This window comes from Chelonia mydas, chromosome 1, assembly GCF_015237465.2.
Source record: "Chelonia mydas isolate rCheMyd1 chromosome 1, rCheMyd1.pri.v2, whole genome shotgun sequence".
Taxonomy (NCBI): domain Eukaryota; kingdom Metazoa; phylum Chordata; order Testudines; family Cheloniidae; genus Chelonia; species Chelonia mydas.
Genome location: NC_057849.1, coordinates 114,945,222 through 114,968,428, shown reverse-complemented (window position 1 = coordinate 114,968,428; position 23,207 = coordinate 114,945,222). Strand labels below are relative to the sequence as shown.

The 23,207-nt window shown below is 45.9% G+C and overlaps 1 protein-coding gene across 3 annotated transcripts in view; it reads left to right on the top strand.

The window, feature by feature from the left end:
* Positions 1-19,833: 19,833 nt before the first annotated feature.
* IL1RL1 (interleukin 1 receptor like 1) overlaps positions 19,834-23,207 on the top strand; it is a 45,695-nt gene continuing 42,321 nt past the window's right edge. For 2 of the 3 annotated variants that reach the window (XM_043536713.1, XM_043536704.1), the window contains exons 1-2: positions 19,834-19,893; positions 20,078-20,205. The gene's annotated coding sequence lies outside the window, so the exon portion shown is untranslated. Of the gene's footprint in view, positions 19,894-19,990; positions 20,206-23,207 lie in introns of those variants that run through there. The other variant, XM_037897961.2, reaches the window with a different exon arrangement.

The following is a 23,207-nucleotide window of genomic DNA, read 5'->3' as shown; positions in this document are numbered from 1 at the left end:
ATAAATGACTCACATTCAACCCAATCTACCAATGTGATATGTGCCATCATGTGCCAGCAATGCCCCTCTGCCATGTACATTGGCCAGACCGGACAGTCTCTACTAGTAAAAGAATAAATGGACACAAATCATATGTCAAGAATTATAACATTCAAAAACCAGTCGGAGAACACTTCAATCTCCCTGGTCACTCGATTGCAGACCTAAAAGTCACAATATTACAACAAAAAAACTTCAAAAACAGACTCCAATGAGAGACTGCTGAATTGAAATTAATTTGCAAACTGGATACAGTTAACTTAGGCTTGAGTAGAGACTGGGAGTGGATGGGTCATTACACAAAGTAAAACTATTTCCCCATGCTTATTTCCGCCCCCCCCCCACTGTTACTCACACCTTGTCAACTGCTGGAAATGGGCCATCCTGATTATGACTACAAAAGGTTTTTTTTTTCTCTCCTGCTGATAATAGCTCACCTTAATTGATCACTCTCGTTATAGTGTGTATGGCAACACCCATTTTTTCATGTTCTCTGTGTGTATATATATATCTATCTATCTTCCTACTGTATTTTCCACTGCATGCACCCGATGAAGTGGGTTTTAGCCCACGAAAGCTTATGCTCAAATAAATTTGTTAGTCTCTAAGGTGCCACAAGTACTCCTCGTTCTTTTTGCTGATACAGACTAACACGGCTACTACTCTGAAACTATTCAACCCTTAAAGACGTGGGGAGATAATGTTTGTGGTTTTGTGTATTTACATATATATGGTAGTGATCAACAGTGTAATCAACAGTCCCTGTCTATGCTGTATTCTGATAATTCAGAGATCAAAAGAACATCCTAGCATTTAAATGAATTGTAGGCATGGGATAGCTCTGTATTCTTCTCTCTTTGAATGTACAACAAATCATCTGTAAATGGTGGAGGAACAAGCAAATTGCCTTATGTTAATTCGATAACTAAGTACCGGTGATTGACCTCCTTCAAAGTCATCCTAATTACTTTTTGTTCCCCAAGGGACTCCAAATTGTCAAAGAAGACATGATAATTGTATAAAAGATCCTTGGGTCCTGATCCTATTCATCTCAGATCTGCTTGATGCTTCATCAGGGGAAGCTTAAACCACCAGATTGGGATCCCAGTGCCAACTGGTCTGCCCTGAATATGATATTGGACTATAACCTATGAACTATTTCTGAAAGAACGCTTTGCAACTACAAAGCTCATGATCTCGCTATATATCTGACCCTCAAGAATAGAACTCACATCTGTATGTATATTGATCTTTTAACCATACTCTCTCTACCTTGTGTTTTTAATAAATTTCAGTTTAGTTAACAAGAATTGGCTGCATGTGTCTATTTGGGTAAGATCTGGAATATCTACTAATCTGGGAGGTAATGTGTCCAATCCTTTGGGTTGGTAAAACCTTTTCTTTTATATGATGAAATAAGATTTATAGAAATCTTCATCATATTTGACTTGGACACTGGGATGGAGGCCTGAGGCTGGGTACTTTAAGGGAACTGTGTTGTTGAATTCTGAATAACCAGTTAGGTAATTAAGAAGCTGTTTTATGCTGCCTTGGTAAACCCAAGTATTGAATTATCCACCAGCTTTGGGGTTTGTCTGGCCCATTGTCTTTGCAGTTCACCCTAATTGAGTGACCTCCACTGGCCCACACTAGGACCCCAGTCACTGGGACCCCAGTCACACCCCTTCCTCCACATTGAGGGAGGAAGCGGATTTCATAATATACCTTTGGGTCTGCATTCTAAGGGAGATGGACACCTGAGTGCTGGGGCAAGTCCCTTAAGTTGAGTCTTCCCAGAGCTGATCTCAGTGTCTGTGGTGTTCTGCAGTTGGGTGTGGCCCTGCCTGTGTGTGTGCTGGAGGAGGCTTAATAGCCTGGCTCAGTAAGACAGGTAAAAAGGGTACCCAGGCTGGCAGAAGAGGTGGGTTTAGTGGTATCTCAGCACATCAGGCGGCATCTTAAAGGGGGCAACCAGTCACAGCAGTAACACCACCTTCTCGAATGATGTTGCACTATGGCCAATTAACTGAGGTCAATACAGTGCAAGAGTAGACACTGTTACACCAATGTCAACCCCCACCAGTTCTCCAGCAGCTGTCCAACAATGCCCGATGCTGGCCGTTCTGGTCACAATTGTGAACTCTGCTGCTCAGGGGTCATGGAGGTTGGAAGCCCCCTCTGGAAATCCTGTGAATTTTTGAAATGCTCTTTCCTGGTTATCCATCTTTGTGAGCACACCTAGCAGCTCTCTGTTGTGAGCAACTGCTCAGATGATCATATTAACTACATACTCCAGACTGCTCCGGCCTGGAGAAGACAGGAGATATTAAATCTCTGGGCCTATGAGGAGAAGAGGCTATGCAGTCACAGCTATAGACCAGTTGTAGAAATGTGGAGATCTGTGAGCAGATTACACAAGAGATGCAGGAGAAGGGGTAAGACAAGGATCAGTAGCAATGGCATGTGAAAATGAAGAAAGTTTGGCAGGCATATGAGAAGGCCAGGGAGGGCAACAATCAGTCTGGTGCCAAGCCGCAGACCTGCTGCTTTTACAAACAGCTGCAAGCCATATTTGCTGGCGACCCAGCCACCACTCCACAGACCACTATGGATACCTCCAAGGAGCTCAAGACAGGCTCCTGCTATGAACAGCGAGTAGGAGGAAGAAGAGGTGGATGGTGGACATGCAATTGCGGGGGAGTACAGCAATGCCAAGAGCCAGGAACTGTCTGAGATTCCACCACTGTCCAGTCAGTCCCAGTAGTTGAGCATGAACAAGTCCGATGCAGGGGAAGGGACTTCAGATAAGCGTGTAAACGTATTTCCCATTTCAGTGATGTACAGATGGTGCCCCCAATTTAACAAAAGCCATAGACTTTTCATTAATTTACTTGTACTATAAGAGGTAGTGGTACAACAAAGAGAGGTAGAATTGTTATCTGGTTTTCATTCCCCTTTAGAATTAGGGATGGGATCTGTGCCAAGTAGTTTGTTTATATACCACAGAGGTGTCCCTTAAATCCTCCCGAGAGATCTCAGTGAAATGCTCATGGAAGTACTCTGCAGTCCTGTCCCAAATGTTTCTAGGGATAGCAGCCTTATTTCTTCCACTGTGGTGGGACACTTTCCCAAGTCAGTCCATAACTTTGGTAGGCATCACTGCAGTAAACAGGCTAGTGGCATACGGGCCCAGGTGGCTTCAGGATGCCAGCAGCAGCTGTGCTTTCAGTGCCTTTGTTATCCTCCAGAGTGAGATATCAGCTAAAATCATCACTGCCAGTGCCATGACTTAGACTCATAGTTTCATGCAACCGAGCAAGTCCTTCCTTATTTCCCTCCCGCCTGGCAGGCCATACTCACCCCTTGCTCCCAGTCACCCCCATGCTACTCGTTTCTGTCCCACTAGGCATTGCCAAAACTTTCCAAAAGACGGTGCACTGGATGGTGGCAAGATGCACATTGTGATACTTACCTATGGTGCACCATACTGTGCATTGACTCCAGGGGAATACATGCAGCACCGACACAAGTAGCCAGGTATGCCCACACACGAGCGATATACCAACTGCAGCAGCTTTATGCTGCTGTAACTTGTGTTGGCCCAAGTTTGTAGTGTAGACATGCCCTACTCTGAGCAGGGTTAGATGACCCAGAGATTAAAAATTCCAGAGGCCAGTCTACAGTCACGCTCCTGGTGACATCCACTGATGGCTTCCTGGGTGCGAGCCATATATGCTCTTTCAGATTAGCGGACTATTATGGGAATAGGGAAGCAAACTCCTGGCAAGACCTAAAGCTCTCTATATGAGTACTTCCATTGCAGTGCCCAGTGCTTTACCTGCAATCACAGAAGTGTTGTTAAGTAACATTGGCAGGTAATAATAGTTGTGTGTTTTGGTTTCTTGAAGAGTGTCAAAGGGATGGGGGAGAGGACCACTAACAGATCCCTTTCTATTCTACTCTTTGATATTTCTTATTCTTCTTTGAAGCCAAAGACAGCAAGGCTAAAAACTAATAGGAAAAAATTAAGTTGTTTGGTAGATTATATAATATCAGCTATTCTGGGAACCAACAGTATTTGGTTCAAGTTTGCTTTGTAGTCATGAAACCACACAGAGGTTACACTCCAAATTCCTCATTTTATTTGAACCAATAGTTCAAGGGAAAGTGAGAATAATGGCAGGTCAAATTGTGGATTACAACCAGATTAAAGCAGTCTTTGGATATAATGCCAGGCAGGTAAAATACTCAAAATCTGAGACTGAATAAATAACTTTTAAGAGTTACAGAAAAGCCTTATGTTCACAAGAAACTATTGTAACCCTTCTGCCTGTCGGAGTTGGCAGCAACAAGGGCCGGGTTCAGTATCTAGGGGATCCATTCCAATAACACAATGCAAACCGGCTCGAGCCCCCACCCAGTGACCTGGGACAAATATATACCACCCCCACTGGGCGCCTCCAAGAGGCAATACTTCCCCTCTCACAAGCACAGAGTCTGAGTGTGGCAAAAAGCCTTTTAATAACAGAGAGAAACAATGTGGCATTATGTTGGGGAAACACCAGCAACAGGATTCATAACACAACCCATGAGCAAAAAAACCCACCCCAAGCAAATTGGGGCATGTCCTTTCCCTTTAGTTCTTGAGTCCAGCAACCCAAAATCACCCAAAGTCCCAAAAGTCCAATGACCCAAAAGCCTCTGTCCCTGGTCAGGGCAGCCCCAGAGTTCAAAAGTTTATCTGCAGAGCTTTACCTCCCAACCTGGGTGGAGATGGAGGGGGGCGGGTTAAGGGGCATCTCACGTGGTCCAACGCTGATGGCCCCACCTCTCCATGGGGCTCCACTCTGCCAACCACCCCATGGGCCGCTCGGCTCGCCGTCCCGCAAACTGCTCCGCTCCACCAGCCGCTCGGCTCGCCGTCCCACAAACTGCTCCACCATATATCTTCAGGCTCCCCCACTACTTAACACAAAACTCAGAGATTTCAGCTCTTAGTAAGTTCAGCTCTTTTGTGATTTCAGCTTGTACTAGGGGAGCCTCAGTGCTGGGGCACCATTAGCCCAAAGTGAATTCAGCTCAGCAGCCTGTAACTAGACTCCTAATGGAATCAAAATTAGCTCTGATATTCCACAGTGGAGAGAGAAAGAAGTACAATTAGCATGTAAGGCCCTCCCCAGGGGGCCCATGCTACCAAGTATTAATACCTATCCCCAGCCTCTCTCAATTCACAGAGTTTTGGAACCCATGTGCCTTGCCTAGCGAGTGCTACTTAGTTGATGGCAAGTCCTTCCATCATAACAAAAGGCCAAGTGCAGTTCCACTGTCCTTGATTCCCATAATCAGGGTAATAACAATTTATTCTTCCTGCCCCAATAACAGAGACACTGGGGATCCCACAGCAGCCAAAGTGACCATTTGGGCAGCTCTGGCCTCATTCTAGGCAGGGTGGGTGTGCCTATGCAAATGAGATCATCCCCTGAAGTTCTTTTCCACAACTTGCCACACCTCACCACCAGATGTCAGGGTGGAGCTCATCCTGACTCTGCTTACACTATTAAGAAATGATCATTGATCTCTATAAATGTGACCTTTAAATGTCTTACCAGTTTTGCCATGTCCCTTTCCTACACTCCCACTCCTCTCTTCCTGTAAGAACCGCTATTTCCTCCCTGATGCTGGACTCAGATTTTTGTCAATGTCAACAGAAAAATGGTATTTAAAATGTTATTCCTACCCACATTAAAAAAATGGTTACCCTAGGGTTCAGGTTGCACAAGTGTGTTTCTTTTCAGTGCCAACACTAAAATTAACAGACAATCACCAATTAAGGCAACTTTAACAGCCAGATGGATCTCAGCAGAGCTTGACAACAAACTCCAACCAAAACCAGCTATGGTGCAGCACGGACCCGATTCCTCACAGGCCCTCTCAAAACTACAACCTGGATTAAGATGGATTAAGATGTTTCCCAGAGAGACAGGTGTAAAGTCTGTAATGTGTTAGTTGTACATAAAGAAGTGGAAGACTGGAGTTAAGGCGGGGTGTTTGAAAATCACCACTAATAAAAATAACTGAAGAAAGAGACAATGGGTGAGGTAATATCTTTTATTGGACCAACTTCTGGTGGTGGAAGGGACAAGCTTTCGAGCTTCGCAGAGCTATTCTTCAGGGCTGGAGAAGGTAAGGTTAGCTAACCAGGGTGTCTAAGCTAAATACAAGGTGGACAGATTGTTAGGCGTTCACACATGCTGCAGGAGGCCATTTAAAACGTAGGGATCAGTTAAAGGTTAGCAGGCAGTCGGGTGTGTTACAAATTGTTGTAATGAGCCATAAAGTCTCTGTCTCTGTTAAATCCATGGTTCATAGTATCCAGCAGTGTCATGAATGTACGTTCCCAGGCTCACAGTTGTAATGTGATGTGCAGGATTAAGTGGGGCGAGGAGCAGGAGTGCCGGAAACTCACGAGAAGGGGTGGGGTGGGGCCTGGAGCCACCAGTACCCAGACCATGGCCCTGCACCTCCGCTCCGCCCCTCCCCGAGGCCCTGCTTGTGCACCAACCTGAGGCCCCGCCCCTGCTCTGCCTCTTCCCCCATGGCCCTGCCCCCACTTTGCCTCTTCCCCACAAAGCCCCGCCTGCTGCTTGCTCCCCTCTTCCCTTTCCCCCCTTCCCCCCATCACTTGCCCTTAAGGCAGGTAAAAAGTGATGGGACCATGGCCTCCTGGTCCCACCTTGTTCCGGCATCCCTGGTGAGGAATCAACCAGGACTCGGCTGCTTAGTCCTGTTTGCAAGCCACTGTTATCTTCTGCATCCTCCATATCTCATAACTTATTTGTATTGTGGTGGTATCTAGAGGCCCCAGCCCAACTGTGCTAAGAACTGTACAAATATATAACAAAAAGATGGTGCCTGTCCCAGAGAGCTTATAAATGAAATACCTTCCCTGCCCCCGCGTACAGATCATAGACTCAGCTTTTAAGGCCAGAAAGAACCATTAGCTCCTTCAGTCTGACCTCCTGTGTAACACAGACCATAGGCCTATGACTTCTGCGTGGGCCAGAGCATGTCTGTTAGAAAGTCATCCAGTCTTGTTAAGCCTCCAGAGATGAATCCGTCTGATGAACTTCCTCAGATTCATCAGACAGATGTCCGCCATTAGGATGTACACATGATGCTCATCAGGGGGTGCAGCTGCCTCCATACTGGAAGTGCAAGCTACAGGAAGTGAAATCCTGGCCCCACTGAAGTCAATGGGAGTTTTGACATTGACTTCAGTGGGGCCAGGATGTCATCCCAGCTCTCTGATAATTTGCAGTTCAAGTCTCCTCCTCTCCTAGCCTCCATCCTCCTCCCCCCCCACACCCCCAATGGCCCCTTGTAACTGACAGAGGCTAGGGCAGAGGCTGGGGAAAGCCAAAATACAGCCTGTCAAAGACTGGTAAGTTGGAGAGTGCTGGAGAGCAGAAATAACTGGCTGATCTGAGAAGTTTTTCCTGGAGATAGGTTCTGAGAATTAAGGCGAATGGCTGTTTTTGTTTTTATTGTGTCCTATTCCTGAGAGGTTCTGCAAGTGTGTGTAGTGTAATGTACTGTAGAGTTTGTGGGAACTAGAGGCTAGATGATGCTCCTGGGCCAGTTTTGGCACAGTTGCCTCCCGCTTGCTATTTGATGCAGCCTGAACCAAAGGGGAATTGGTGAGGGGGAGATGTTGCTGTGCTGTTTGTATCTAACCCGAAATGCAGGTGGTCTCCCACCCCAGGCCTGAATCTTGTATAGTGTGTCCATCTTGTATGGCAGTCTTGGAATGGAGTTAAGATGGGAATGGTGTTAAGATGGGTGCTACAGTACAGACTGCTCTGCTATATTGGATATATTTTGGTTTTGAAATTTCTGGTTGATTATTTCCTTACCTTTTAATCTTGGGGGGACGTTGCTGGTTATGTCACTGGATTATTAATTATGTCAGCAAAGCATCTGTAGGATTCTGTGGAAATTATGCAAATTCCTATGAGCAACTACTATGTTGTGAAGGATAACACTAACCAGACTGGTATTTGGTTTGGGATGTTTCTGGGGATAGAACATTTACAACTATTCCTAGGTTATACCAAAAAAATACTCTCCAGAGAACTTTAGGGAGAGATATTCAAAAGTGGCACAGGATTTTGGGGCATCAATTTTTGGGTGACTGATTTGAGACACCTTAAAGGAGCCTGATTTTCAGAAAGAGCTGAGATTCCATTCGCTGAAAATCAGTGTGTGTTGGAGGTTGGGTACCTGAGCATGTAGTCACCCCAATTCCTAACTCATTTTTGAGTATTTTAGGATGATTAGAGGATATATTATCCAGCCTTTCCGCCTTACTCTGCCACCAGTGCTATTACCGTTTGTGGCTTTCGATGAATTGTATGTGGTTCAGGGTAAAAGTGAGGAAGACAGCAAATACATTGGTCACCTAATTTTGTGGTGGCAGAAATTTCTGTTTTTATGCTGCGGTAGTTCAGATAATCTTCCTCTTTTCTGTGGATGTTGCAAACCCCTTACATTGCCCCAGCAACCTCCACTGAGGATCCTGCATAAATATTTTTCTTATAGCATCTGTTGCTGGGACACAGATAGAGCAGGGCCTTTAACTAACGCTCTGGCCCTGACAAACAAATTACCCAGTTAGGTGCCAACCTCATCTTCAGCAAAGTGATTGGCTTGGCTTTGAGTGGTCAGTGGATCATAGGTAAGGTGATTGGTTTTCCTGTTTCCTGTTACTAAGTACATGCAGCTAGAAAATGGAATAAACAAAGCTATCTTGAATGGACAACAAGATCAATGCTATTAAGTCACACGGCTATGATGCAGAATTTTACTCCACAAATTGGGACTGGATTTGCAAAACAGTGGTATATGGATAATCTACAGTCACCCACACTTCAGTTAGAGAAGGAACCACAAGATTTTAACATTACCAGAAAGAGAAATACAGAAGTCCAGGACTAGAAGGTGAAGCAACGACACGTTACTAACCTTCTAATGAGGGGGCCTAAAATGTTCTGTGAAGCTCCCTGGGTAAACACTCTCCCTACTGAAAACCCCATTGATCCTGTATGCTTCCCTCCAAAAATTCATCAGTTCCACATTTATTCCCCACATCTCAAAAATCCATCAGTTTTATATTCTTATCCCCCTCAAAATTCTGTACTCATTCATTCTGTATTCTTTCTTTCCTAACCTGTAATGCTTTGTAACCCAATGATCAATGTGTTTTATGTGTCCTCTCTGCAGGGGTGAAAGTAAGTCTAGGGACTTACCGGTACAGGGCTGGGCTGGGGCCGGCTCTGGCCCCCAGAAGGGGCGTGGCCTCGGGCGGAAGGGGTGGGACTGGGGGTCAGAGCCAGCCTCGGCCCACCCTGTACTGGCAACTGCCTCCTTCCCCCTCCCCGGGGTAACAGCAGCAGCTGGGGGCTCTGGCAGCAGTTTAAAGGGCCCGGGGCGGTAGTGGCGGCCGAGCCCTGAGCCCTTTCAATCATCCCGGAGCCCCGCCACCGCTTCCCCAGGGCTCCGGCAGCAGGGCTCCGGGGACAGGGCTCCGGCCGCCACTACCGCCTTGGGGCCTTTAAATCGTCCCCAGAGCCTGCCGAGCCCTGGGGTAGCAGCAGCAGGGCTCCGGGATGATTTAAAGGGCCCAGGGCTCAGCCGCCACTACTGTCCCGGCCCCTTTAAATCGCCACCCCAGACCCGCCACCGCTACCCCAGAGCTCCAGCAGTGGGGCTCTGGCAGCAATTTAAAGGGCCGGGGGCTCCAGCCACTGCTGGGAGCCGCAGGCCCTTTAAATTGTGCCTGGGGAAGCCGATCCACGCTGGTACGGCGCACTAGCTCTTGCCGGTATGGCTTACTTTCACCTCTGTCCCTCTGATCCTGATCTGCAGAGGATGTGAGTCTGTTACAGCCCCCAGCTCTCAAGCCTAGATCCTTTGCTCAGACTGTAGAAATTCATGGTTTTTTTTAGCTCTGGGGATCCTTGTTTCAATCCCTGGAGTTGGCAAGATGGCAGCGGGCAGGTGTCTGGGTGTCCCTAACCTCTGTCTGCCAGAAGCTGGGGACTGTACTACAGGGGCTTGATCACTTGATAATTGCCCTGTTCTGTTCATTCCCTCTGAGGCGTCTCGCACTGGCCACTGTCGGAAGACAGGCTCCTGTAGATGGACCATTGTCTGTCCCAGTATGGACGTTCTTATGACTGTGGGGTAGTTGGGGAGGTGTGTAACGGGATGGGTTGAGTGGTCAGTTGGGATATGGATCTCCTTTGGCTCTTTGGGTGAGCAGGTGAGCCCCTGACTATTGGCAGATTTCCCTGGGGGGCTGGGGTCAGGAAGAGAAGCAAATCTTGCCTAGCTGGGTGATGGGAGGCAAGGAGGAGAACAGGGATCCAGGCTCCCTCTCAGTACGTTGGCTCTTTAAGCTCCAGGCTGGGGCTGTGCAGGTAGGCACCATTTGGAGGAGGCCTAGGTATGCAGTGATTGTCAGACTTGCTCAGTGCAGCAGCAGCTTGCCTACATGGTGCACTCCTTGTGCTCCTAGTGAGGCAGGTGCAGGATGGAGGAAGGGTGGTCACGCAGGCGCCGTCTTTCTCCGGGCCCTGGGGATGCTCAACCTCCCACTCCGCCCCCATCCCTGCCCCCATCCCCAAAGCCCCTGCCCTGCCTCTTTCCACCCCTCCTCGTCCCCAAGACTCATCCCCACCCCACCACTTCCCTCAAATCCCCACTCCCGCCCCACCTCTTCCCATCCAGTTCTGTCCCCTCCCCTGAGTGTGCCCTGTCCCCACTCCTCCCCGTTTCCCCCAGTGCCTCCTGCACATCGCACAGCAGCTGAACTGCGGTGGGCAGGAGACGCTGGGATGGGGGAGCTGGTTGCCGGTGGATGCTAAGCACCCGCTAATTTTTTTTCCATAGGTGCTCCAGCCCTGAAGCACCCACGGAGTTGGCGCCTATGGGTGGTCACTTGTAGCAGCTGCAATATCTGCAGCAATAGTGGGTGTAACTTGTGGCTCAGCAGTTGCCCGACTGAGCAGTAGCTGGCTCAGTCCAGCCCAGGAGAGGGCAATGAATGTTGAGAAACTGAGCTGGTTTACATTTCCAAGGCCACCTGCTCAAGGAACAGGGTTAGAAACTGACTCTTCCAAAAATAAAACCTGAGGTCCTCCTTTGTGGGAGCAAATCACAAGCGTTGATGGGCCTTGGGTGTGGGTAAGCATGACCTTTCTGTTGTTAGCAGGGCAATCCAGTCACCACGTACAAGCAGAAGAATAAAAATAGTCACTGTAAAAAGGATTAGGACTTAAATTAAAAAAACCCCAACAAATGAAACAGCCAACTCTGCCCCCTTGTTCCTGGTTCTTACATAACACACAGCTTGGTGGGAACTGAGACTCAGGGCCTTTGTTCCTTGGCACCGTTTAGGCTAAAGGATCTCACGTCATGGGTTTTTGGAAAGTGCATTAGTTTCTGGAAAGGAGGTGATGTTAAGACATTCCTTTTAGTGATTGTATTGGTTGACTGCAGAATGGCCCCAAAATTCCTTGTGACTGACCAACTCAGAACATACCTGTATATAGTAAATGCCACTGTGTTGCCCTGTTTCCAATGTAAGCAATTCTGCTGCAAACTCAATTTATAACCCACCATGTGAATGTAGCAAAGGTAGATGTATTATTTTCTTCAAAACAAAAAGGTCACTAGACATTTTAATGAATATACTCTGTGAAGAATCCAAGCTTAATTCTAGAGGCTGAAGTATTTCTAGATGCATAATTGGTGATTTTTGTTAAATAGCTTAACATTTGGGCATTTTCTTTATGTCTGAATAAAATGCAGGGAATAATACCATTCTTCCATATTTTCTTCAGTTTTGCGACTAAAACCTCCTGAAGGGTGAAGGAAGAGAAATCCAGGCCAAAGGAGCTTTACAGATCAAGATCTGCCCCTTAATACACATAGATCAGCAAGAAATTCATTTCCAGTCATGTATCTACATTAAGGAACTGCCAAGAAACTTTAGTAACAAGTCATTATGTTTTGTCAGGAACCAGTTCCTGGAAATTCAAGCTTATGTAGTCCTGTCATTTAATAGGAACTTTATCTTTAATATATCCCATCTGTGGCACTTAAATGTTTCCTTTATTTATTTATATAATTTCTTTAAATAAACAATGTATGAAAAGCCTTAATAACTAATTCGTGGTGAGAGGGTGAGATATGAATAGCATAAACAGCCCCAGAGGTACTTGAATTAATAATTCCTGTTAAGAAAAGAACAGGAAACTGGGGGAGAACTCCATGGTAGGATACAAGAACAATCTCCAAGGCACTCCGAGAGGAGGCTTTGGTGTCACTGGAGGATTGGGCTCACAGAAAGAAGTCCAAACTGTTGCACATAAAAAAACCCTTGCAGATTTGATGGTCTCTGATTAAATTTTGTAGAGGTTTCAGTCAGCAGCCTCCTTTCTGTGGTCTTAGTCTCCTACCTTCAGTTAGTTATTGATGGGTCTTTCTCTTGCCAGGGAGGTGAGTACTTGTGTGCTTATTCAGTGGCCTGTTCAGACTCTCTTCTGTGGACGTGCATTGTGCAGGTTCCATGTCTGGTCTCTCCGCTCTAGGAATTCAGTCTCACCTCCACCTCTTTTTTCATGGGGACCCATTCAATCCAAATCTGGCATCAGACAACATGATAGAACACCTTGTGAGGGATGGAAGGACAGACACTCCATCCTGGTCCTAACTCTCACCTCCCTCCACTCCTCCTTGCTGTCTAACCTGTTGGGATGGCAGCAGCAAGCTGGCCCAGTTTCTTCTGGACAGAGTAGCTGCTGTCATTTTCATTTTGATTGTCCTGCATCCACCAGCTGTCGGCCTGTGGCCTTACAGCAGACCTATGGCCTTGCAGCCTCCCTTCTGGAGGCAGCCCTGGAGCAGCAAGACAAGGCTTTTGTGGACAGGGAACCAGCCAGAGTTTTGTTGCTGACTTTTTGATTTCTTTTCTGCAACATTTATTGCTTTCAAGATGACAGACCCTATCCCTGAAGAACTACCTCCAAGCAGGAGTTTGCAGGTTCACATTTGTTGGTCAGTTATATGCTACTATTGTTAAACATGTGTAACCCTTCTGCCCATCAGAGTTGGCAGCAACAAGGGCCGGGTTCAATATCTAGGGGATCCATTCCAATAACACAATGCAAAACCGGCTCGAGCCCCCACCCAGTGACCTGGGACAAATATATACCACCCCCGCTGGGTGCCTCCAAGAGGCAATACTTCCCCTCTCACAAGCACAGAGTCTGAGTGTGGCAAAAAGCCTTTTAATAACAGAGAGAAACAATGTGGCTTTATGTTGGGGAAACACCAGCAACAGGATTCATAACACAACCCATGAGCAAAAACCCACCCCAAGCAAATTGGGTTGTGTCCTTTCCCTTTGGTTCTTGAGTCCAGCAACCCGAAATCACCCAAAGTCCCAAAAGTCCAATGACCCAAAAGCCTCTGTCCCTGGTCAGGTCAGCCCCAGAGTCTGAAAATTTATCTGCAGAGTTTTACCTCCCAACCTGGGTGGAGATCGGGGTGGGGGAAGAACAGAGGTAAGGGGCACCTTACATGATCTGAAGCTGACTGCCCCGCAGCTCCATAAGGCTCCGCTCCGCTTTACCAGTCTGCGTCCCACAAACTGCTCCATCAGCCAGTCCATGAACTGCTCCACCTCCCACAAACTGCTCCACCAGCCAGTCCACAAACTGCTTCACAATATATCTTCAGGCTCCCCCACTACTTTACACAATGCTCAGTGATTTCAGCTCTTAGTCAGTTCAGCTCTTTGGTGAATTCAGCTTGTAGTAGGGGAGCCTCAGTGCTGGTGCACCATTAGCCCAAAGTGAGCTCAGCAGCCTGTAACTAGACTCCTAATAGAATCAAAATTAACTCTGGTATTCTACAGTGGAGAGAGGAGGAAGTTTAATTAGTATGTAAGGCCCTCACCAAGGGGCCCATACCACCAAGTATTAATACTTATCCCCCATCTCTGTCAATTCCCAGAGTTTTGGAACCCATGACCCTTGCCTAGCGAGTGCTATTTAGTTGATGGTGAGTCCCTCCATCATAACAAAAGGCCAAGTACAGTTCCAAGCACAGTTCCCATAATCAGGGTAATAACAATTTATTCTTCCTGCCCCAATAACAGAGACACTGGGGATCCCACAGCAGCCAAAGTGACCATATGGGCAGCTATGGCCTCATTCTAGATGGGGTGGGTGTGCCTATGCAAATGAGATTGGCCCCTGAAGTTCTTTTCCACATCTTGCCACACCTCACCACCAGATGTCAGGGTGGAGCTCATCCTGACTCTGCTTACACATGTAACTACGGGGTTGTTCTATAAAAGATGTCAGGGAGCTGGCTGAGCTAACTTTGCAGTCTGTCACTAGTAAGCCTGCTGCAGCTCTAGAGTGCAGTAGTTCAGAAACAATACAAGTTGATTGTTGTTCAGTTGTTATAAGACAGCTAATTCACTGTATGTACGCATTGACCCAGCTGGTGAGGCAGTGCACTCAACTTGATGGCATTTCTCTGTCTGTCTGTCTGTCTGGTATGCAATTACTTTTGAATGCCACCTCTGATCAATTCTAAAATGTTCTAGGCCTCGATGGGCAGAACTCTATTACTTTGGGGGGAAACCTAAAGTGGGGAAAATGGGGGAGATATGGAGCCCTTATCATCTGTTTAGCCAAGTCATGGCTTCAAGCTCTTTTGCAATAGTCTACTACTCAAACACCTTCCAGCATAACAGTGTCCCATTTCTTCTCTGCTCATCCTCCCAAGAGAATTTAACATGTTGTCACGCTGAATGATTTATCGCCCTGACAAACAATAATGGTGTGTGTGTAGAAATGGGGATCTGGAGAATAGGGGACCGTGATATGGGGGAAGGGTGAATGGGGATAAAGGGGTGCACACATAGCCCCTGGCAGAAGGAGAGAGATTGGGGGACCCTGGTATGGGGAAAAGGGAGCAATGCGAGGAAAGAAGGGAATGGGAGGCACACAGAGCCCCTGACATGGGGAGAAGAAGGGAATGGAGAGCATGAGGGGAAGTGGGAATGGGGTGCACACTGGCATGAGGAGGACCAAGGGAGATCCTAGTATGAGGGAGCGGGGGGGCACAAAGAGACCCTGGCATGGAGAGAAAAGGGGAATGGGAGGTACAGAGCCCCAGGCAGAAGGGAGGAGATGGGGGAGTTGCAGGGAGTCCCTGTAATAGAGGAGTTGGGAGAGGAGGACACAAGGGGGTGGAAAGGAAGGAGGCCCTGCTGTGTGCAAGGAGCTTTGTCTACACAAGCTCCGAAGTGCGCGATCTCCCAGGTTATTTTGATGTATATCTAAAAAACAATCACCAGTCCTAGTCTCTAGGCATACATAAAAAATACAATCACATAATAAACCAATCCAACTGTTTATTTTCCCTCCAAACTAAAAAATAGCTAGCTAATGAGGAAAACAAGCCTAAACAATACCCAATTTCACCCACAAATGGAAACCTTTAGCACATTCCTCTCCATCCCCTTAAGGCCCAAGTTAATAGGCTGCGAACTACGCTTTGTATGTCAACAAATTCAGGCTACTGCAGTCCAAGGTGGATAATATGTTCCAGCGCTGAGGCCCCCATCACTGTGGTAGTATAGCATGGATTGCGGGAAAGATAGACAGGTTCTAAGTAATTTAATGTTGTATAGGCCAACACCTAAACTACCGAGAAATCAACAGGCAGTGAAGATAATGAAGCACTGATGTCATGTTATCTCAGCAAGATGCCCTGCTTGATAAGTGAGTCATGAGCTTCAGTTTCTGATCATTGATGTAACTTATACATCAGCCCAGTGCTGTGATGCATCAGCCCTTGTAAAGTCCCCAGTAACATGTCAATGCCAGTGATAGCTAATGGCAGCTAGTCTAAAAAACCTCTAGTCTCTGTCTGTGTACAGTTGTCCTTTGCAGTAGTCCCCAGACAGTAGTCCCTTCTCTTGGGCCTAACACTTGGTCAGAGCACGCTGGCCACTTCTCAGACTAATTTCCAGTGTCTAGGGCAGTTTGCAATAGCCTTCTTCAGGCTCCAGTCCCTTTAGGAGCCTGAGCTAGCTGCTGATTGTTTGCCCAGACATGTGACTGCAGGACCCCTGCCCAGTCCCTGTTGCTTCCAACAAGTTCTGCACCGTTCTGAATTTGGCTGTGATGGCTGACACTCACAGCCTGCTATACTTGTGGCTTTCTGTCTCCTGCTTCAGCCTGTTCCCCTGCTTGGCCTCCTGCTGGCCATGTAGCTCCTCAAAGCAGCTTCCCATGCAGTCAGCTTCTCTGCTCTGCTGCCAGCTCACCATGCAGCCCTTGCCTTCGCCACAGCAAGGTCACTTCCTGGGTTAGGGTTTTTGCAATCATTTCTGCCCCATGCCCTATTGGCCCCAGGTGGGGGATATGCCTGTGCATCTGCTCTGGAGGGTCATAGGTCAGCAGAGAAGGCATTGATGGGGGAATAGTAGTTACCTGCTTAGCAAATTCATCACAACAGGTGTAGGCCCATGCAGAGTGCATTGCATTAGCCTAGCTTTGCGGTGACAAAGCTTGGATGATGGTAGAAAGAAATGGTTGTACTCTCTTAGCCAGAGGGAGATGGACAAAAATGTTTCTGGTCATTGCTGGGGTAGGAACATTTACTAACAGCTGGTGATCAAACAATATTCCCCAGCTGTGGACTCTTTTAGGAAAAAGGCAGGCACATATGCTGTAAGATGGACTATATGGGCCAAAGGTGTTAATGTAACCTAGTCACTGTTCAACTTTAAACAGCTTTATACAAGTTTTGGGATTTGGCATACACAGACTTCAGCCTGCTTAACGCCATGGCAAACACACCATTAAACGTCCTTTTAAACCTTCTATTAAAGATACAGAAAAGAAGGAAACATTTTAGATGTAAAGTATTAAATAAGGGTTTCATGTTAACAACATCCCTTGTTCCCTTTCCCTTTTGGGGGGTGTTTTTAGAAGGACACCCCCTCCCACATTTGACAATCTCTTAGATAGCATGGTAAAGATAAGTGAGTAGAGAAGGGCTGGAGCAGTCATTGCTGCTGTTAAATTCTGATCCTGTGTCCTAGAAGACAAAATGAGACAGACACACACAAAGGGAGAGCGAAATGAACAGCAAAGACAGACATGTAGCTTTTGTCTCTGGTGTTGACTCTGAGGCTATGTCTACACTACCGTGGTAAGTCAACCTATGCGATGCAACTCCAGCTATGTGAATAACGTACCTGGAGTTTATGTACCTTAGGTCGAGTTACCACGGGGTCTACACCGCGAGGGGTCGACGGGAGAAACTCTCCCATCGACTTACCTTACTCTTCTCATCCGGGGGGTAGAGTACAGGGTTTGACTGGAGAGTGATCTGCAGTTGATTTGGCGGGTCTTTACTAGACCCGCCAATCGACTGCTGGTGGATTGATCTCAGAGCGTCGATCCCAGCTGTAGTGTAGACCTGCCCTGAGTTGCAATCTCACTGCTGGAGAAACACAGGCACAGCACATGGTCTTATCAGCCACTGCGAGATCTGGTACATTTGTACCAGCATCAGGCTGTTAAGGGCTTTGCTTTTAGTTGCCTGTTTCTGGTCATCGGCTTGCAGCAGTGTTGAAAAATATGCAGTCTTGGCCAGCTAAGCCAGACTCTTATTAGACGAAGGGAAAAAGGAGAGAGACAGGAAAGAAGAAATAAGGTGCGGAAGGAAAAGGACACATGGGAGGGGCAGTGGGTGTGTGTGTGTGTGTGTGGAGAAACAGTCTCACATCCCACGTGGTGTTTGGGATTCAGCCAGTAGAGGTGGTGGAGTCATCTGCGTCCCTCACTCTGGCCTGGTCAAGTCAGGACGTCCCTCACAATTAAGATGAAGAAGGTCCAGGGTCCCAGGAGATGGTCAGGGTGGCAGCCACGATGGTGAAGTTTGCTCTAGTAGCCAATGTTCCTCCCCAAAGTCTGTTTCTTTAAGGACCCACACAGGGAATGGTGGGCAGAATAGCCCATCCCCTCATTATTTTGCCCACCAATTAGGCCAACTTTCACACTCACCAATTTTGGGTCACTGATTTCTGGTTCCACACTTTTCTTGTTTACCAAGCACGATCTCTACACAGTCCTTGAATTATCTCAGTAGGCCTTTTTGGTTGGACTCATTCAGTCTTTCTCTCTCCCTTTCATACTTTTTCCCATCAACATTTGTTTTTATAGGTTCTTGTGACATCTTATAAACTCTCATGTATGTTTTACAGTAGGGCAAATTGTAGGCCCAATTATCACAACACACCTGCCTCCAACCTACTACATCACCTTTGTTTTATCTGCATTGAGCCTCAACTCACTAGTTCCCACGAGTCTCAGACCCTGGGTAAAGCATTCAACAGCAGTGCCTGGATGGGATGAAATAGAGATACAGAACTGAGAGTGACAGAACACAGAAAGCATCACAGCCATACTTCCTCATTAACTCTCTCAGTGGTCTCTCTCATGTACCCACATTGATCAGGAAAGCAAACAAGATGGACGCTTATGGAGCTCCACATGTGGCTGCCCTCTGGGCTACCTGTCCAAGGCTACCCTTTGAGAGTGTTCAGAAAGAAAGGAATGAAACCACCCACACACAGGCCAATTCACTCTTGTCACAGTGCTTAAGTGACACAAGAACGCTTCATGATCAACAGTACTGAAGGCAGCTGAAAGATCTAACGTCAGCATAAAGCGCCATGAGATTTTTTTCCCATGTTTCTGCAAAGTTTGAATAAAACTGTATTTTGGATTGTCTTGCTGCTTATGGAGAAGAGAAGGGGTAGAGCTGAACCCAGCCATGTACCACCTGGAATGCTCTCAGGCCTTTATGGAATTAGTTCAGAGGCTGCCTGGCAAGAGCAGGGACCAACCAAGGCCTGTGCTGGCTGTGCTTGGGCGTGCATGGAACGGTTTCCTGATGGGAGGGAGGCAGGCAGAGATGAGTCCAGCAGACCACTGTTTTGGCTGCTCTTGGGGCTGCCTTTAGTCAGTCAGTGAGTGGCTTGACAAGTGACAGAGCCAGTGATCTGAGCTTATAAAGCCGTCACTGAAGGGTTGGCTGAAGCATTGTGGGATTGGATTAGGAGGACTAATTGTTCAGTTGTAGTTGTTACGCCAGCACTTAACTGCCTGTAGTAGCCGTGCAATGATGCAGAGTGCCATGGTGGACAGCGCAATGGTTAGCCTTGTCCAGAGCAAGAGTAACAATGCCAGCAGTGGTGGTAACAGGTGTAATGATGGCAGTGTACATATGGTGTGTTACTTCCACACTGGGGCTTTGCAGCAGTGGTTGCAATGTCAAAGCTTTCTGGTGTATACACGTCCTGTATTGTTGGATTGTTTGTTTGGTAGTGAGAAAAAGTACAGCATAATTCCTGAAGAAGTCCTTTAAAGGGGCTACCTCATGGCTGCTTCCCTCACTAAAAAGCTGCTCCTGCTACTCCAGCTCTTCCTCTGGTCATTGCTTTGACCTTGCTGCCTGGCCAGCCTTTCTCAAGTTCCTCTTCTGTGCTCCCTCTACCCTCTTTCAGTTCATGTTTTTGGTCCTTAGTGTTCTTTATCTGTCACTTATTTTTGGTTGTTAATCAAAGTGAATCATACAATGCCTTTTATTGACCAAGTGCAGCTCTGTCCTTTTCTGCCAGATGTTTGTGGGAAAGGGTGCACTGGAATTAGCCAGCAGGCTTATTACATTATAATCCAAAGGCTCTAAAAAGTTGACGTAAGTGTTGCACATAGTGATTAATAATGAATGCAGTGTTGTTTAAGAAGTATATTTATTTCTAGTTAGAAGAGACCACATCTGATAGGCACTGGTTACCAAAACAATTTCTGTGTCTACTACGTGATAAACCCTATGCAGTGGGAGGTGCCTTGAAATGAGGTTACATATCTTGTTCCTACAGGCATGAATTGCAGAAGCAAGTTTATAAAGTTTCCACTAATCTCTGGCATGTGCTGTAATAGAGGAATCAAAGTGGAGGACAAGACACACAGACTCAGTTGATTCTCTCCATTCTGAATTGTCCAACTGGTAGGTTCAATTTCTATATTATAATTTAAATGTAATTTCGGGTGTGAGATGGAGAGTCAAAATAAAGAGCACACAAAAAATAATTCATGCAGGAAACTGAACATTCTGTGGGATCCATTCCTTTGGCATGAATAATTGTATAATCTCATTTACAAGATTCTTTATTTGTGATGTAAACAATGTTGAGTAAAAGAAAAGTGAGGGACTCCAAGTTTGTGTAGAATACAGGTAACTTTGGAACTAAAATGAATGGCCTCCCTTGAAAGGAGGTTCAGTTTGAAACTAACATTTTTCCTTCAGTTTCCTGAGTTGAACATTTGTTTACAATTCAAAGATATGAAAGATGCTTCTTGTGTGCAAATGGTTTTTGCAGCACTGTATTTTCCATGTTGATATACCTGCCTGTTTCAAAACACTGCATTACTACACTATGTACGGCAATATGTATGGCACAATAATTAAAAACTGTTATATTTTAATGTTGGGCTTGCTGAACTATACAGTTACAGTTTTGACTAATGTGGAAGGTACTGATTCCCTTGAGAGCTATTCCTGGCACTAAGTCCAATGCTATGCTCATTATTTTAAAGCATCATTTGCTGTCAGAGTGAAAGCATTGTGTATTGCTAAAGGTGTGAAAATAACATCTGAAAGATGAATGGGTGCTCATTATGAAGGCTTCTAAGATTTCTTCACTTTATGGGTATCAGCTGGCATTTTATATCAAAGTCATAAAACATTGTGAATGAGTAAATTACTATAGTATTAATTGTCAGTTTTTGCTAGTATGAAGTGTATGCATGTTATGTTTAGTCATATTTGTAAACAATATTATAAATAATATCCATTATGTATTGCCAATATGCAAGTTTGGAAAACAGCTGATAATTGTGTTTGTTAACACAGCTGTATTTGGGGGAGGAAAATTACTTTGGTAGACAACTACTCTTTATAATATAATAACTAGACCCTGAGCACTCTCACTGCCTTTGAAATCAAAGACAGCTGCTGCCACTTGGCACCTTACAGGGTCTGACATGTCTATTCAGAGAAATATGCGACATTGGAAGGCATTCCTGTGTGTTCAGACATTGGATATACAAAGTCTCCTTCACATGGGTAAAGGTTTGGAGAACTGAGCCCATAAAGGTATATCTCTTCCCTCAGACCACGGAACTTATTATCAGGGTCGAAGGAAAGTTGCAGTAAAGCTGTTGGAGAATTACAGGAAAAGCTATTTTATCTAGAAAATTGACATTTTTGGCAGGATATTATGGAAATAAATCTACTGAGTAAGTGGTTTTCCAGGAAACTGTTAGGTAGTTTTTGCTTTAAACATATTGTACGTTCCAAATATATCTGCAAAAGCTGGGGGCGGGGGATCATATTCCCCTGTAAATATACAATACTGTCACATAGCCTGAATCCTACATCACACTATTTTAAAAGATTCCACAAATGTTTGAGGGTCCAAAGTCAGGCTGCCCCTGTCCCTCAGCCAAGATACAGGAGTCATTTGCCCATTCTTGCCATTCTGGAACCATGGGCCTGTCTTCTCGCACCTTGTATTTTGTGCAAACACTTGTGACCAGTGGATGTAACATGTTACTAAATGAAAATGGTAGCATTTTACATCTGCTTTGTTCTCACACTTTGCATGATTGTAAATGATAGCACAAGGTATAAGGTATTGGAGAACCAAGTCCATATTGCCAGTGTGTCTAAACAGTGCTAATCTCTGATCCAGCTTTTGTTGAGGTCATTTGTAGATTTGCCATTGACTTCAATGGAAAATGGAAGCAGAATCAAGTTTTGTTTTTTTGAATTCCTGAAAAAAGTGTGTTTGAAAAACATACTTCTCTAATTATAGCTCAACATGTGCTGAACATGAATCAAGATCCTGCTGAAAACTGATGCCAAGGCACATACAAGGAGTTTTATGAACGTAGTGATACGGTGCAGTGAAGAAGCAACACAGTGGCTAAAATTATTTGGGGAGAATTTACCCTTGCAATGCGACTATTTTGCACCCACTCTGCTGGTGCAAATTGATCACAAACCCAAAAGCCTCTCCAGGAAATACCCTTGGAACAAGGGGCCTCCTTTGCAATCTAGTTGTCACATCTGGTTCCAGGTGACCCCTGACGCTGGTGATATGCCAGTTCCAAGTCCTGGCCAGTGCACAAATTAGGGCATCTGCGAGTTGTGCCTTCGCTCCCCTCTCAGTCCTGTTGACTCTGGCTTGGTTATCTTTTGTTTGGATAATGTTGGCATTCAAGTCGTGTTCCACTAGTGTGAAGTGGGCTTTGAAGTTAAACTCTTAATGTGAACAAGGAAGTGCAGCAAGCCTATGGACTTGTCTGCACTACGGAGTCTTTGCCAGGATAGTAATGTCAGCAAAGCACACTAGTGTAGATGCAGTATATGCTGGCAAAAGAAGATCTTTTGCTGTCAGAGCTTCACCACCTGCTCAGATGATATTAGCTATGCTTACAAAGCACTATTCTATCAGTATAACTGCATCTCCACCAGGAGTTTTGCTGGTATAGCTGTATTGGCTGGGGTGAGTGATTTTTTTTCACACTCCTACCCAACATAAAGAAAAGGAGTACTTGTGGCACCTTAGAGACTAACCAATTTATTTGAGCATGAGCTTTCGCATCGTAGCTCACGAAAGCTCATGCTCAAATAAATTGGTTAGTCTCTAAGGTGCCACAAGTACTCCTTTTCTTTTTGCGAATACAGACTAACACGGCTGTTACTCTGAAACCTACCCAACATAGTTATGGCAGCAAAGCTTTGAAGTGTAGACCAAGTCCTAGTTAACCCTTTTGTGTTACAGCATTATGTGTCCCGAGACAGAATTTTTGCAAGGCAAATATTCCTTAATTTATATAAAAGAAAGCTTAGAGTTTTTTAGTAAATGGCCTATGCTACCTCTCAAAAATTGAGAGTTGTGAGTGCTCATGATTTTCCATTAAGCTTCAAACCCTACCTTCTAC